The sequence below is a fragment of the Rhineura floridana genome, chromosome 14 (genome assembly GCF_030035675.1).
Source record: "Rhineura floridana isolate rRhiFlo1 chromosome 14, rRhiFlo1.hap2, whole genome shotgun sequence".
Lineage (NCBI taxonomy): Eukaryota > Metazoa > Chordata > Lepidosauria > Squamata > Rhineuridae > Rhineura > Rhineura floridana.
Window position 1 is genome coordinate 6,023,801 of NC_084493.1, and position 17,614 is coordinate 6,041,414.

A 17,614-nucleotide genomic window follows, 5' to 3' on the forward strand; every position below is an offset into this window, starting at 1 on the left:
CACGTGTAATGCATTGCAGTAGTCTAACCTAGAGGTTGCTAGAATGTAGACAACAGCAGTTAGGCTGTCCCTGTTCAGACAGAGATGCAGCTGGGCCACCAGTCAAAGTTGATGAAAGGCTCTCTGCACCACTGAGGCCACTTGAGCCTCAAGCGACAGTAATGGATCTAGGAGTATCCTCAAGCTTGTTCAACATACTTCAGTGATATGATCATAGTCCTCCCCCTTACAACCTCTTAGATGCATCAGTATTGCTGTCCTCACCATACCAGATGGAGAAGCTGAGGCTGTGATCATGGTGACTGGTCAATGCCTTTCAACCTGGGGTCCCCCATTTGTTGCTGGACTACAACTCCCATTGCCCTTCACCATTGGCTAAGCTGACTGGGGATTGTGGAAGCTGTAGTCCAACAACATCTGGGGGCCCATGGTGGAAGAACACTGGCCTAAGGCCACCTAATGAGTACTTGGCAAGGGCAAGAGTTAAACAAGGGGCTTCTTGGTAGAGATGGGCGAGAAATTTGATTCCTTTCACATTTAAAGGCAAAATTACTTACTTCACACTTCCTGAAACAATACGCAAACCGAAAGACATCCATCCTTTGAAATTCACACTTTTCTGAACTTTGCAATGCAGTTATCCAGCCAAGTAATGTGCATAAAATGCATATATTCATGAGGATAACATATAAAAATGCATTATTTTAGGAGTTGTTGTTTTGCAAAAATGTACATTTTAACAAAAATGCCTACAAACGTGTATATTGGAGCAATGTTCAAGTTTCATGAGAACTTTTTCCTTCCTATTAAAAATGTGCAGACTGATGTGTAATGTGGAGAATGGAACTTTAGTGTGGAAAAATGAGAAAATGGAAGAAACTGAAATGGACGAATTTAGCCATCCCTACTTCCCAGTCCACAATTCTGCCTCTCAGCCACAGTTCACTACACCGACTCTCAACTCTCTTTGAGCTGTGTGTGTGTGCATGTGTGTGTGTAGTTGTTTCACACAGAAGAGAAAGCAGAGACTGGGCATTTGTCATGCAAATGTGCATTCTGGCCAATGCCTTCTTTTTTATTTAAAAAAAGAAAACAATTTGCATTGCAAACTCAATTGAAGCAGGCGCCTCACATGAAAACGCTCCTTGCTGGGTGCTGCATTTTTTGTATAAACTTGTTCATCATTGTCTTTTTGCCTGACAGTCACAGCATTTAAAATATGTTGGGGGTGACACCATCCTTTCACCTAGTGCAGACATATATCACACGGAAGATGTTCTCATAAACAAAGCGCTGCAGGCTGTGATCTTATCATTCGCCTCTTCCTTCTTCTCAGCCCCGTTCAATGACAAACATGCATTTCTGCTAAACTTTGCTCCAGTTTCTGTTCAGGAGTGGGGGGGGTGGAAATTCTGCTAGGAGCAGCAAACTAAGCTGCAAATCAGGACTGGCAGGTCATGTGAGGATGGAGGAGGAAGAGGAGGAGAGCAGCAGTGTTTGTGATGGAATTTTCTTGACGGTCCGCACCAAATAAATAAATAAATAAAGCCCTTTTGTGGGACAAATGATCTTAGGAAGGACCTTTCTGCTGACCCAGTCCATTGGACCATCTAACCCAGTGGCTGAATGTGGCCTTCTAGCTCTCTGTCTGGTCCTTGGGAATCTCACCAGACTATACCCCTCCCTAGCCGCACCCTTTTCTCCTGAAGCCTTCTGTGCACTCTCCTTAAGTATTTTTCACCTGCCTAGAATGTGCCCTTGAATTCTTTAATAGTGGAGACTAGTAGCTCCAATGTCAGCAGGTCAGTGAATCCATTCCAGGTTTTAGACTGAACTTTTGAGGAGCTGTCCAAGGTGCTTTAATAATAACTCTTGCATGCCTTGATGGAGGACAGAGACGTGAGTGTGTGCAGAAACAAGCTTGCTGTACGGAGGTAGCATTAGCATCTTGTACTCCCTGAGTTTTTGCTTCTGGGCTCGCTCACCACTGGCTTGTGGCCCCTAGAAGGTTGCTTACAAGTGAATGCGGCCCTCAGGCTGAAAATATTGTCCCCACCCCTGATCTAGCTTGATAATAATAATCTTGAGCATTTGCATAGCACTCTGGTTCTTTCTCTGTCTTTTGGTCGCCCTTGCTTTGCTGTTTGAACTGGGAAAACTATTGTTTACCTTCAGGCCAGAACTGGAAGCCTACTGCAACCTATGGTTTATGATTTGGAGGTACTCTATGGTTTGTGGCCCTCACATGTTTGTTCAATTTGGATGTAACTGAAAGCTCTGATTAGCGTGAACCAGAAGGGGACTGAAGTATGTGAGAGGAGGAGGGAATGTGTGAGCCTGAAATATGGACCTGGTGGCCAAACTGTGGTTTGGCAATAAAATGTGAAGCAGGACTTCATTTTCAGCCCCATTGCTTAATCTAGGAGAAAAAATTGATAATCTATGCCTCAGGATTTAGTTATTGCACAGTGATTGGTTGAGCAGAGGTGATATCACGGAAGCCATCAGAACATTTGCAGTGGGAGAGGAGGAGGGGATGAATTTTACAGGGTGGTTTGGTCTAACCAGTTCACTTTTTTAAAAAAAACACAACATTTTTGTGACAGGGGAAAGGGAGATGTTCTTAATATTTTAGTCAGGCAATTTATTCAACTCCATTTTTTTTTCTCCAGCAATATAATAATTTTAAAAAGTAGGTTAGCAACCTTTTTTTTCCTAGTAGCAGCAACAGAGCTTTGCCAAAAGTTAATTCCTTACAATAAAATTAATCCCAGAGGTGTAAATATCTTCAAGATCTGCCAGGTCTTTTAAGATGTGCCAATGGCAAGATCATGCAATTAGAATAGTTCCCTACAAGTGTTGGAGCCTTATTAAATTAATGGATCATTTTAATGTGGGCAATTTTAAAAATTTGTATTTAATTTGCATGATTACGATGCTGAGTGTGCTGTGGACAGCTGAGTTGGGGAGAGAGATATTGCAGCTACGGTCGTTGTGTGTTGGCTTCAAGAATCTGGGATAGAAATCTAAACCTGGGCAGTCTTGCATTTTCTTGGCTGTATGAGCTCCTTAAAGAGAGTGCTTTCCAACTCATGTAGGAATGTTCTTAAGATCAGAAATGATATTTTACATGGGGCTACATCTCTCCAAGATCTCAAGTAGAGAGAGTCTTCCTTAACCCTACTATTTGAGCTTCTTTTTAAGTGGGAAATGCCAGAGATCTAGTCATGGGACTTTCCATGTGATCTGCCACTAAGATTTAGGCCCTTGCCTTGCCTAGAGCCAATGGATCAGATTCCAAGTAAGATTAATAATGGCCCATCCTTCAAGTGATCCCATCTCTCTCTGACTTCTCAATAGCACTACTAAGCCCAGTTTCAGAGCTTGGTATTAAGCTCCAATTTAACTGCCAGCTAATACCCGCAAAATCACTCATTTATATCATCCATACTGATTCATTGTAATATTTGATCACTTAGAATCCAAACAAATTGTGTACAAATTACTAGAGTGTGCTGAATATTCACTGATTTCCATATTTCAGCCAGAAAAAAATATATCTGGAGGGGTACAATGATCCCTCCCCACAAAAACATAGGCCACATCTTCTGATCCTGTTTGGATCACATTATTTCCCTTGTCTGCTGTTGCTATGCTGCCATTTTCCTTCTCATTGCTGCATCTTTCACCTTCCTGAATTAGGCTGAAATCCAATTGGTCCCAACCAATCAGGGAACACAGAGTAAAATAAATAATGTCACTATACTACAAACAGCCCTGAAGCCAGCAATCCTTGTTAGGTGAGGCAGTCACATTTCTAAGTGGGACATCTGGGGGGGGGAGAGGTGCATAGTGTCAGCCAATCCTCTTCCCTCACTGGTGGAGAAGATGTGAGGGCCAGGCCAGGGGAAGAGAAAGACAGTGATCTCCATCCAGAGAGTGGGTTAACTTACGTGAATGAACTTTAATCTGTTGATTTGTCTCACCCCTTTTTTAAGAGATCCCCCAGGAATACCAGACTCAAAAGCTTGACTTTGCCAATAACTACATTCCCCTTTCACCTGTGTTCTGTCCCTGTGTTCTGATACGTCATGAAATGAGCTATTTTGGTAAAGACAGTGAACTCCTGAGCGTGGTTTTGATGCTGCATTAGGTATCTCCATTTTAGATTCCACCTGAAAAACAAACTTGTCCATACTACAAGTTTAGAGAAGGGCAGAGAGAAAATAAATATAGTAGGGTGTGTTTGTTAACTTCTCCTTGAGAGCCTTCTTCCCTCCTTCTAGTCTTGCTCCTGACCTTTAGATTTTCTTTCCTTTTGTACAATAAAGGGAAAACGTTTTAACAGGCTGCTCTATAAAGGACGAACTAAGCAGCTGGATGCTAATTGTAGAAAGCAATTGGGTTGTGTGTTTTTTACTGGATACTAGGTTGATTTTTCTGTCTAGAAACCCTGAAAAGGCTTCATGATCACCTGATCATATTGGGAATATCAGAAATTAGGCTTGAGTTACAGCCTAGGTGTCCAGCCAGCCAGCCAGTTAGCCAACTGTAGTGTACACACCAATATTTCGATTCCTCTAGGGCTGTTTCCAAACTTTGTCATCAAGTAATCAATAAGAAAAAAATAGCCAGTACGACTGTGAGTTTAGTGAATGCTTTAAAAGAGTAAATGGTAGCCATTTTTTCCTATCACTAACTTTCCTCTTTATTTCACCCTTTAGCAATAAGAACCAAATTCTGCGCTACTCACTATAATAACTGCAGAATGAACAAACTCTTACTTCTTACTACAGGCAAACAAACATGCTTCTTTATTGCTACCTGGGTGAACAGCACAACTGAAACTGAAAAGCAGAGCAAAGGAAAGTCCATGGGGTGGAGTCTAACTCTAACCCATAATACAAAGTTCTGATATTTAACTCTTTAAGGGTCATGTTCCTATACAGGCTGATTTTCTCGGGCTCACTTAAGTAATTATAAGGTGACTGTGATCAGGAAAACAGTCAGGAAAAGTCTTGAGTGAGCAGACTTTTGGTGGCTCTTCCAGATGAGCCTTTTGTTGTGCACCTGCCTTATTCACTGAATTTTTCAGAGGGTCATATTCTTAAATTGCTCCTGTCCTTAAAACAAGCTGTCATTCTTGAAAGTGGGATTGTCATTGGCTGTCACGTCACAAATTAAAAAGAAGACAATTTCTCAAAAAAATCCTAGGGGAAGACCAAGCACAGTTCTGGGGGGATGCTCCATTTCACCATCCCCCTGGCTGCAGGCCGGTCTACAAAGCCAATCAGATTTAGCTATGTGGTTTCTCTAAGGGCAAATGAAGTCAATTTGTAGCAGAAGCAATTGTGGGAAATTTAAATGAACAGGTAAACATTCTTGCAAGCAAGCAAAGAAAAAGTACAACATTCTTAAAAATGTTCTCCAAAAATGGTTAGTGGCACCATTGTTATAATCAGCTGTTTTATTTTCTTTTTGACTAATGACATTTCAATGGCATAATCAACCATTAATAAATCATTGGGGGGCAGGATTTTCCTTCTCTCCTTCCCCCTTTTCATTTTTGCCTGAAAACTTTTCCACAAACAAGACCAATTGTTCAGAAAAATAATCTCTCAACGGTTGCTAATAATCCTGCTCATGCCCTTCCATTTCACACTTGTTATGGTAAAAGATGGTCTAAAGAGAATGAGGACCTCAAGTTGGCTTCTTTATGCAATCCCATGTGGTTGTACTCAGCTAAGTCCTACTCAGAGTAGACCCACTGAAATGAATGAATATAAGTTAGGCATTCCTATTAACTTCAATGGGTCTACTCTGAGTAAGACTATCACTGGATACAACCCATGCCCCCCATTTCTTCATTGTGCTAGGTGCAAATATCTGGAGCCTTCTGATCTTGGGAAGGAAAATATCATATCCCCCCTCCGCCTCCCCCCTGCATGAGTTTACTTTGCTTACAGTTTCACAGCCCAAGGAAAGAGAATGCAATTTTTCTAATCTTCCTAATGTAATGGAATTTGTTAGGATGAAACATGAGAACTTTGAACGCTGAATTTGTAGTGTAGCTTCCTCCACAAGGAAACAGCATTTCTGCTGTCTGTAACAGCTTTCATCTTGTACAAGATTATTTGATTTCTGCCACACTTTCTCAGCTCTCCAGCCAAGGATTCTTTGACTTCCTCTCCATCTCCTTTCTAGTACGAGCTGCTGTTTTTCATTTTCCCCCACCACCGAAAATAAAACCATTCTGAAGAGGATTAGAAATATGAGTGCTTCATGCCGTGCACGCTGTATGTTTGAGCAATTCTCCAAAGAGACGCATGTTTTCAAGTTGCGAGACTGGGGATCCCATTTGATAATGGAAAAGAGCTCCGAGGTATGAATTCTGCCTCTGATGTTCCTCAACATGCATGTCTGAAGTTTGTAGCCACTGAACTTCCTTATGGCTTAGGATTTTTTCCCCTTCCTCTTATGAACCTTGCCAGACAAAATATCCAGGTCTGGGGATACTGACAGTCAGGGTTGTTGCTCCCCAACCCCACCCTGAGAAGGGTGACAGAAGTCATCATATGATATGTCATTGTACTATTTGGAAGGATAAAAAAAAATACAAGGGGGCACTCAGAGATAGGTTTCTCCACTAGCAGTCCCACATAGTAAAAAGTCAGAGGATTGTTTTGCCAGTCCTTCTGCTTTTGTTTATGTGAACTAGGGCCAATGTCCTTGCCAGAAAGTCAGTGAAGAATGTGAACCTGTTCTCTGTGGAAGAAGCTGCAAAAGAAGAATGCCCTTTTTAAAGAGAGCAGCAAGTTCAACATGGATGTGGAAATTTTCTAACAAAGTCAGTCTTCTATAGCATATTTAGATCTCCCCTCCCCCTTCATTTTGCTTCACACTGATGTAGGACTTCTGTTTCTGCAAAGCCCTCACCCCAAAGGAAACATTACCTAAGCACAGGTAACTTCATGGGCTTGTACATGCCCCTCATTCCTTCACCTCTTCTAAGAATACATGAAGAGCCCTGCTGGATCAGGCCAAAGACCCATCTATTCCTGCATCCTCTTCTCACAGTGGCCAACCAAATGCCTTTGGGTAGCCCACAAGGAGGGCATGAGGACAACAGCCTTCTCCCTAGACATGATCCTCAGCAACAGGTATTCAGAGGCAATCCTGAGTTAGATGGTCTGACTCATCACAGGGCAGTTTCCTGTGTCCTAAATCAGCCTTCCCCGTGGGAGCTGTTGAAGTCTATAAGAACATCAGAAGAGCTGGGTCAGGCCAAAGGCCCACCTAGTCCAGCATTCTGTTCCCACAGTGACCAGACATGTGCCTGTGGGAAACTTGTAAGCAGGACCTGAGTGCAATCGCACTCTTCCTAGTTGTGATTCCCAGGGCCTGGTATACCAAGACATACTACCTTCAACACTGACAGAAGAACTTAGCCATCATGGCTACAAGTCATTGATAGTATTATTCTCCATAAATTTGTCTAGTTCTCTTTTAAAGTCTTTCCCTTGCTTATGGTTCTTCTGTTCCCCTCCCCCTCACCACCAAAATTTAATGGTGTTGTTGTTGTTGTTGTTTAGTGTCTATATAAAGCACTATGGTCATGGATAGAGTTATAAATAATGGATGGATGGATGGATGGATGGATGGATGGATGGATGGATGGATGGAGCTCAGTGGTAGAGTGCTTGCTTTGTATGTAGAAATTCTCAGGTTCAATACCTGACATCTCCAGGTAGGGGTGGGAAGGCCCCTGTCTAAAAGAGGAGGTTGCTGCCAGTCAGTGTAGTAGACTAAGGCCAGGGAACTGCCAGATCACAGATTTGATCAGCCTACCATGCCTTCCTCTGCATCCTCTGATCCAATATTCTGGTGGCAGGACCATCACTGGGAAAAACAAACAGACAAAATCAAGAGTACAGAGTCAAATGGGGACAAAGCATTTTTCATACCTCTCTGCCCAGCTCAGCGCTATGATGGGGATGAAAATTGCCCATTCTCTGCTCATCAGACTGATCATTTGAAGAGAGATGAAGAAGGGCTGGGTGCCTCTGTGTATGTGCCTGTGCACCTGTGATTACCTGTGGCTAACTGCATATGGGAACTTGCCTATGTGTGTCCTCTGTGTGTGTGCTGTGTACAAGGGATTGTGGATGTCCACGCCCACTTTTAGCTAACCTTCTGTTGGTGTGTGCCCCCTGGAGGGATGGCCAAGGTTGAATCCAAAAGAGGTTCCCCACCCCAGGTATAGCCAGTGCTGAGGGAGATGGATCAGTGACCTAAGTCAGTATAAATTGCCTCAGTTCTTATTGATAAGACACAGTTCCCAACATTCTATCACACTACACAGTGACTAAGGCTACATTCACACCATGCATGACGCAGGATAATGGGCTCAAGGAAGCCCATTACAGGAAGCCAGATTTCAGCTGAATATCAGGAGAAACTTCCTCATGATTAGAACAGTATGACAATGGAACCAATGACCTATGGAGATGGTGGCCTAATAACCAATCCCTCTTCCCAGGAAACTCTGGGAATTGTAGCTATGTGAGGGGAATAGGGGTCTCCTAACAACTCTCAGCACTCTTCCCAGGATTCACTTCCCATGATTATTTTGGGGGAAACCATGGCTGTTTAAAGTAGAATAATAGTGGGGGAAATGTATGGTGTGAATGTGTTCATAGTGTGATGAATCAGGCCTGTGCCCTATCTATCTCCTGGCTGAAGAAGTGGTTGGGATAGTGTCCTGCCTTTTCTTTTTTTTTAATAGCAAAAGCACAGCCAGCGGGCCTACATATTCCTTAGCTCTGAGCTGAGCCCTCTGCAGAGCTATGAGGATTTCTCATGAGTAGCAAAGTACACTCCTTAAGTCAAGTGCAGGGAACCTGTGGCCCACTATCTGGTCCCTGGAACTCTCCCAGGCCACAGCCCTCACTGGTCATGCATTTCACTGTCCGGATATGTGTCCTTGAACTCTGAGAAGGACTCTTGCTTGTCTGGATGGAGGATGGAGAAGGGTGTGTGAGTGCGTGTGGAAACAAGCCTACTTGACAGAGGAAAAATGAGTATTCATTGCTGCGCCCCCATCAACTTCTGGCTCCACTGATCACTGGCATGTGGCCCTCAGATGGTTGCCCATAAAGAAATGAGCCCTCAGACTGAAGAAGGTGCCCCACTTCTGCCTTAGGTCCACTGGTCTCCACCAGTTGGTCTTAATCCTGGCATTCCTGTGCACCTCCTCTCAAGAGAATGCTCAGTTGGGGCATTGTGTCAATAGGATCCATCCACCTGTTAGCTTCCTTCTCCTTTGTCTTCCTGTTGCCACTTGCAGAACTCAGGAAGGAGGATGGGGGCTCCCTGGCTTCTCCCCAACCAGTCCCAATAGGCACCAGCCACCACAGACTGCTCAGGCAGCTGGGCCTGAAAAAAGGGGGTGCTAGGGCCCTGGAAATTGCCCAATGATGTCGGGTGAGTGTGCCAGCCCTGTACGTTAGCTGCCGCATGACTGCTAGTAAACAGCCACTCTTGAAACAGACTACTTCCAGTGCCCTTCAGCTCTTTCCCTCGCACTGCCTCCAGGGGTCTTCTTTGTCAAAGGACCTGGCGCTAGCATGCTGTCACTCTTTCAGGCAGCCATAGGCGGAGATTTATCCCTGACTTACCAAGGGTGAATGTCGACTGTGCTGTTTTAAGCTGTAATGGTGATTAAATCATAGAACATTCGCTATTGTATGTCCCTCTGATTTTTATCTCCATCCTTTTCACATTTCTATTCACTAAGCAAAGGCATGAGGCTTAATGCTGTATTTCTGAAAGGTCCCTGGACAGATTTAGTGCTGGAAAGGAATATATATAGACAGCTGGAATGAGGTACCCTGTTTTTACTACAGTGAATGCCTTGTATTTTAATATGCACTTCTAGCCAGCGCTAAAATGCCTCCCTGGCATGTTCCTCCTAAGGTCATTGGTGTTATTTGGAGGTTTCAGACTTTCTAGATTTGGCAGAGTGCTCCTCAGGATTTGGTAGATCAACAAGGAAACCACAAGTCTAAATTTGCTGTTGATTCTCTCTGGAGCTGCTTTCATCACATAGTTTTGCACATGCAACCTTTCCTCAAGAAATCTGTTGTAAGAATATAGACTCTCCTGGTATCCTTCAAAGGTAAAAGCAATGCTCTAATACATCAATGGCTGTTTCTGGATCAGGAAAGCCTGATCACTGTCATCCAACCTCCAGGCTAGATTACTGCAATGCATTCCACAGGTAGAGACACACTTACTGTTCTGCCAGTTCTAGTGTGTCACGATGCTAGTCAAACCCCACCCCTTTTTACTGTAAAACCTGGTGGGATCAGCTCAAGTGTGTTTTTTTTAAAAAAAAAAAATCAGCTTCAAACGGATTTCACAAGTGATTGGCCTTTATACACCAAAAACAATGGAAACACTTTGTTGTAATTGATAAATGTGTTTGTAGCTTATGTGGGGGTGCCCTTGAAGTTGGTCCAGAAGCTGCAGCTGGTGCAAAGTGCAGTTGCTTGGCTGCTCACTGGGGCAGGATATCACCATCATGTTACCCCACTGCTGAAAGGACTGCACTGGCTGCCAATTAGCTACTGGGCTAAGTTCAAGGTGCTGGTTTTGGTTTATAAAGCCCTATGCAGCTTTGGATCAGGATACTTGAAAGATTGTCTTACCTTTTATATACCCAGTCAATTACTGCGCTCTTCAGGTGATCTGCCTCCTGTAGATACCATCTTATCAGGAGGTCCATTCCACACAACATAGGAAGCAGACCTTTAGTGTGGTGGTACCTTCCCTTTGGAATTTCCTCCTCTTAAATATTAGACAGGCACCATCTCTGTTATCTTTTGAACATCCACTGAAGACCTTCCTCTTTCAACAAGTCTTTGAAGTAGAGACCTTTCCCGGTCTGTATCTGTATTGGAATTGTTTTTAAGATGTATTGTTTGTTGTTTGCTGACCTGGGCTCCTCTGGGAGGAAAGGTGGGATATAAATTTAATAGCATCCTCATTCTCATCCTCATGATACCAGATGGGCTGAATCTGCACACAATCCCTTTACTTTGGGAGGACACTGTACCTGATCCAGAGGGTCATGAATATCTTCTACTACTGAAACTTTATTTCATGTGATTCTGACCACATCACGTCTTTGGAAAGGTGGTTCACAGAACAGCATGGGAAGTAGTCCAGGAACAGGAAGGTGCCAGTTCTGCTGGGAAAGCCTGTATATGTCCTGGGAAGCTAACTATGTGGACTGTCAGGCTCATGCTGCTCTTGTGCTAGTTTCTGACCCATTCTTCTTTCCCCACAACCACTTTGTTCCTTGCTAAAATATTTTAGAATCTGCTTCACACAACCAAACTGGCATGAGATGGACATATGAATTTGCCTTACATACTGAGTCAGACCAATGGGCCACCTAGCTTAGTATTCTCTACTCCAGCCTTTCCCAACCGGTGTGCCTCCAGATGTTGTTGGACCACAACTCCCATCAGCCTCAGCCATTGGCAATGCTGGCTGAGGCTGATGGAAGTTGTGGTCCAACAACATCTGGAGGCACACCGGTTGGGAAAGGCTGCTCTACACTGACTGGCAGTGGCTCTCCAAGGCTTCCGAGAGGAAGTCTTCCCCAGCCCTGCCTGAAGATGCTGGGCTTGAACCTGGGACCTTCTGCATGCAAAGCTCTACCATAGAGGCGGGCCAGGATATTAAATAATTAATAAAAAATCTCCTGCAAGCCGTTTAAATAGTTGGCCAAATAGTTCAGAATTAGGGAACGAGAAGCTTTGTTTCAATAAGAAGACATAAACATCCGTGCTGAATCAGATCACACGTTGATCTAGGCCAGCATTCTGATTCATACAGTGGCGAGACAGATGCCCCTTAGCTCAGGGGCAGCCAAGGGGGTGCCCTCCAGATGCTACTGAAATATAGTTCTCATCCCATTACTTTTTTTTAGTAAAAAATGAGATGCCAGTACTCATACCTTGATAAAGTCCTGTGGGTGCCCGCACCCAATGGTCGCCATGGGCAGCCAGAAAAATGTGCCGGTACTCTGTACCAGTTAGTGCCACTACCAAAATAAAAAAATTAAAGAATGGTTCCCATCATCCTTGCCAGGCTGGCTGTGACTGATGGTAGTTGTAGTCCAAAAACATCTGGATAACTCCTGGGTTGGCTGGCCCACCTTCGCAGAAGTGGAGTATTCCCTTTTGCTTATCTCCTTGGCTTGATATTCAGTGGTATGCTTTGATTCAATGCTTTGAACAAAGTGGTTCCATTTAGGTATCATGGCTAATAGCTGACCTATCCCCTATACTGATCTAGATGGTCCAATGATCTCACTCCATAGAAGGTAGTTTTCTATTGCAGCAACAAGGGCTGTAGCTCATTGGTAAAGCATGTGCTTTGCATGCAGCACGTCCCAAGTTCAATCCTCAATGGTATCTCCAGATAGGGCTGAAAGAGACCCCTATCTGAAACCCTGGAGAGCCGCTGCCAGTCAGTGTAGACAATGCTGATCTAGAAGGACTAATTATTAGACTCGATATAAGGGACCTTCCTATTTTTCTAAAGGTAGTCCAAGCCACTGACATTCGTGCTAGGGATGAGGAACTGAATCTTCTTACATCAGGCATGAAGAACCTTTGGTCCTCCAGATGCTGCTGAACTACAACTCCCATCATCCCTACTCTTTGGCAATGCTTGCTGGGGCTGATGGGAGTTGTAGTTCAGCAACATCTGGAGGGTCAAACATTGCTCACACGTGCCTGAAATGGATAGTCCATATGAACAGTCCATTAGGATGGAAAATTCCAAAGTTGAGGTTTCTCCATCAAATCAACATTACAGACTTATAATACATTCTTTAATTAGACGTTGCTATTAACTGGGCTGTTGTGTGATTTAAATCGGGCTGTTAATCTCCGTCATTCTATGCTGCCATAGTTTTTATGACATCTAGCGAGTGACTCCTTTATGGAGTAATCTATCTGAAAGCCACCTTACTTTCCCCCTTTCATTCTTTTTTTAGAGGAATAAAGGACATGAGCTTGAAATGAAAGCTTTTTTGAGTCTGTCCATTAGTAATTTTCTGCTTAGCATTTGAAAAATGGCTCGTTTTAATTGCTTCACAGAAGAGAAAGCTATCAAAGCTAATGCTCTTTCTTTCCAAACTTTTGTAATTATTTCTCTTGGACTCTTATTTGAAATGGCTTGAAAATATTTTCATTAAAATGTAGATTCCCCCCCTCCCACTCAGATGGGCTTCTATTCCCTGATGGTTCCCCATCCCTCCCCTTTTTCTTTGTCTGGTGACTAGCTTTAAACTAGGTATAGATGAATTCCAACATTTGAAAATGACAATGAGGGGATATACCATTAGCATTGCTAATAGTGACTGGAATTTTATCCGGTTTGAAATTCACATCCAATTGCATGGTTTCCAAGGAAAATAAATGTTTATGGGAATGCTCTCCCATTCCCACCCACCACCACCAAAAAATTCTATCTCCACTGTCTCACAGTATGCTTCTGAATGCCAGTTGCTGGAAATCACAAGTGGGAAGAGTGCTGTTGCGCTCAGGTCCTGCTTTTGGGCTTCCGATAGACATCTCAGCCATTGGCCACTGTGAAAACAGGATGCTGGACTAGATGGGCCATTAGCCTGATCCAGCAGACTCTTTTTATGTTCTTAAGATTTTGAAGATTCAGCAAAACAGTTTGACCTTCACTTGTTCCTTCATGAGCTTCATCAAGCCCATCTAACCCAGCATCTCCTTTTCCACAGTGGCCAACCAGATAACTCAGAACATAGGAAGCTCCATTATATGGAATCGGACCATTGGTCCATCTAACTCAGTGTTGTCAGCTCTGACTGGCAGCACTCTCCAGCATTCAGGCAAGGTGTCTTTCCAAGACCTACCTGGAGATGCCAGGGATTAAACATGGGATCTTCTGCAGCCGAAGCAAATGCTCTCCCACTGATCTAAGGCCCTTCTGATAGGCAAGACATGAGGGCAATCATCCCTTCTTATTATTGCTCCCTAGCAAATGATATTCGGAGGCCTCTGAACTTGGAGGGAGCATATAGCCATCATTTGCCAGCCTCTCCTCTAGGAGAATAGCTGGAACTCCGTGTCAGAGGTCAAGCTTTGCATGCAGAAGGTCTCAGGTTCACCAGGTAAGGCTGGAAAAAAACTCATGCTTGAAACCCTGGAGTAGTACTGTGTCAGAAATTTCTCTATCTGCTTGCTTGTTTGTTTCAAGCATTCTCCATCAGTGAATGGGAAAAAGAGACTGCATTCAAAAAAACATCGGAGAGAGAAACCTCTGTTGAAATTATTATGGGTGGGGTGCAAAGTTTTGGTTGCATTTACCTTAATTTCTAGGTGGCGGGATGTTTGTGAGTACCCTTTCTTTCATTCTATGAATCATCTCACCGGTGGGCTGCACTCTGCAGCCTTCCCAGGTGCCCACGCTTCAATTAAAGTGCAAGGGAAATGCATCACGAGGTAATTCCTCCCACGGGGCTTTTTCAGACCAGGCAGCCAGGGATGCTGCAAGTGCTGCAGAAATATCTGCTGGAAAGAAAGACACATATACCCCTCTCAGCCACCTCACAACAATAAGGTGAACTCGAAATCCTGCAGCCGCCAAAATTCTAAAGAAATTCAAATGTGTCCCAAGGCAGAAAACTTTTGAGAAGTAAGAGGATGGATTTTGGCACAGCAGTACCCTGGTTACTGCTAGTCAGCAAACAAAATATTAAGCTAGATGGAGAAGTGCTCTGACTCAATATCTAAAGCAATTTTCTTTCTAAGTCCCCACGTCTAACCCTCTTTTAAAGCCACCTAAGTTGGTGTCTGTCACCACATTTTGTGGCCAGGAATTCCATAAATTAAATATGTGCTGGTTCCAACTATGGAAAATGGAAAAGGGCTGCCTTCAAGTTGATCCTGACATGGCGACCCTATGTATAGGGTTTTCATGGTAAGCGGCATCCAGAGGGGGTTTACCATTGCCTCCCTCTGAGGCTAGTCCTCCCCAGCTGGCTAGGGCCAAACCAGCCCCTTCCTTGTCTGCAACTGCCAGCTAGGGGGCAACTGGGCTCCTTGGGACTATGCAGCGTGCCCACGGCTGCACAGATGGCAGGGCACGTAACCCCTGAGCCACTCACTGTGGGGTGATCCTTAGCTGGCCCTTGACACCCAGGAGACACGAGCGGGGATTGGAACTCACAGACTCTGGACTCCCAGCCAGCCTCTCCTCCCCACTGTGCTATACCAGGGGTTCATTATTCATTAGCATGTACAATTGCCAACATGCTCTCCATTCCCTTATATTGAAAGATTTTGCTGCAGATTCTAGGAGCTCTTGTTTGTTTTAAGGCTGCACATACCATAAACTGCATTTTCAGTCATGCTCCCTCCAGCCCTATGAGATTTGATTGTGAGATTTCAGAGCTCTTTTGGGGTGATTTTGGTCAAGTTCAACACACACACACAGAGAGAGAGAAACTTTCTCATCCTGTGGCATTTTATTGTGAGATCTAACACTGGCGTTTGTTTGTTTTTTAATTATTATTTCTACTTTCCTAGCCCTCAAGTTCTCACACTGAAAAATCCTTAGAAAGGACAGGATGAGAGTAGCGGTTTTAAACACACACATCCATCTTACTGATATTTCAGGAAATTGAGTGAAATGGATTTTTAAAAAATAAAATAAGGCATCTTACTGAATGTGCCCAGTATGAGAAAGTGCAAGATATGAGCATGATCTAACGGAGGCCAAATTGTTCCCACCATCATTCATCTGGAAGTCTCCCAATCTCTCCTTCCCTTGCCTGTTTCCTCTGTCACACCCCACACAAGCTTTGCAGCCTAACTAGGGTGACCATTATGGATTGCCAAAAAAAGAGGAAATGCAACCCCCCCCCAAAAGAGAACAGAAAACAGATTTGCATAAAAAATTGCATATTATTATTTAGACTTGTTAGTTACTTGTTACCCAAAGGTCCCTGAGTGACTTATAAAACATAAAAACATTATTAGTATTAGTATTTGTATTAATATCATCATCATCATCATTGCTTTTCTCACCAGGTGACCCAGAGTGACATACATAACCAATTAAAAACAACATAATCTATAAACCTAAAAACATCTGTGACAATTAAAAGAAAAATTAAAACGAACACTATATGAATATCTAGTATCATAAAAACAGAAGAAGCCTTGGCAGCACACTAATAACGAAAAAATCATCTCAGTCTATCAGATACCTTGGGAGGGGGCGGAAGCTATAAGTCTTTACCTGGTGCTGAAAATATGTCAGTAAAGGCCCCAGGCAGACCTTTCTGGGCAGAGCATTCCAGACAAGAAGTCACAACTGAAAAGGCCCTCTCCTTTGTCACCGCCCTCCGAGTCTCCCTCAGAGGAGGGACCTGGAGAAGGGCCTCAGAGGAAGATCTAAGGGTCCAGGTAGGTTCATATGCTAATATACACTAACAGATGCAAAATTTAGAAATAATTACTATGCTGTAAGTAGAAAATGCAATATATCTCACGCTAGTGAGGAGGAGGGTGAGAAGATGACTTTCATGCTTGCTCAGAGTCAGTTTGCTGTCCAGATATTTACTGATGATGGGCAGCAACTTCAGCACCACACTTTCCCTTCTTATGGTTCTTTGCGTTTGAATCGGACTTGCACCGGGTAGTTCTATAAACTGAGGACTCCTTTAAATAGAGGGCTGTCATCTGTAGGGTAGGACACAGGGCCACCCTAAATCTCACCCTCCATCTGGGATGCCTCTAGCCTGGAGTGGGTCCTCAGCGAGATGCCCTCTAGTAGGCCCCCTCCAATATCGGTGGGCCTCTGGTTCCAGAGCTACCTTTTGCCAGTTTAAATTTCCCACAGTGGTCTGATACAACATCACTCAGCAAGCCTCTCTGTCTGACCCATGGGACTTTCCCCAGGCCATGCCCCCTACTGGCCCTGCTCCATCCCCCCTTCTTGATTGCTTTTACCTGGCTAGAGTGTGCCTCTTGCTTGCCTAGATGGAGTGTTGGAGGGAGTGTAGAAACTAGTTGAGTGCACAAAAAGTAAATTGTGCATCATTGCTCTGCCTACTTTTGCCTCTGGCTTTCCCCAGCCCTAGTATGTGGCCCCCAGAAGGTTGCCCAGAAAATAATATGGCCCTCAAACTCCAAATTACTCTCTCTTTTTTTACCACTTTTCCTCTTCTTCCCTTTCACCCTCCATTTGACAGATGTGAAAGGCAGTGTCGCATGTCACAAAGCTCCAGCGAACATCTCTACATCCTCCAAGACAAGCATAAATAAATAAGTAAATAAATATATCTGGGTGTGGCATGGCCCCATGCACCACCACCCTCCCTCCCCACTCCAAAGCCATTATGAATGCCTGGCTAATTGTAATTCCATGGCTAGGTGCCCTCCTATGGCTTCCATGCCCAGCAGATATGCCACTTGAAGGAGATATGAGGACGCCACAAAGTAATTCAGAACAAGAAATGCGGGGGGGGGGGTTGAGGAGGACGAGAGGATGTTTTGTT

At 43.9% G+C, this 17,614-nt stretch overlaps 1 long non-coding RNA gene across 5 annotated transcripts in view; it reads right to left on the bottom strand.

Moving 5' to 3' along the window:
• Window positions 1–1,063: 1,063 nt before the first annotated feature.
• Window positions 1,064–17,614, bottom strand: part of LOC133369924 (uncharacterized) — a 60,383-nt gene continuing 43,832 nt past the window's right edge. For 3 of the 5 annotated variants that reach the window (XR_009759023.1, XR_009759022.1, XR_009759021.1), the window contains 4 exons: window positions 14,418–14,621; window positions 10,710–11,007; window positions 7,735–7,899; window positions 1,064–6,777 (listed from right to left, as the gene is read on the bottom strand). This is a non-coding gene — a long non-coding RNA (uncharacterized LOC133369924). The remainder of the gene's footprint in view (window positions 6,778–7,734; window positions 7,900–10,709; window positions 11,008–14,417; window positions 14,622–17,614) is intronic. The other 2 variants (XR_009759024.1, XR_009759025.1) reach the window with 2 other exon arrangements.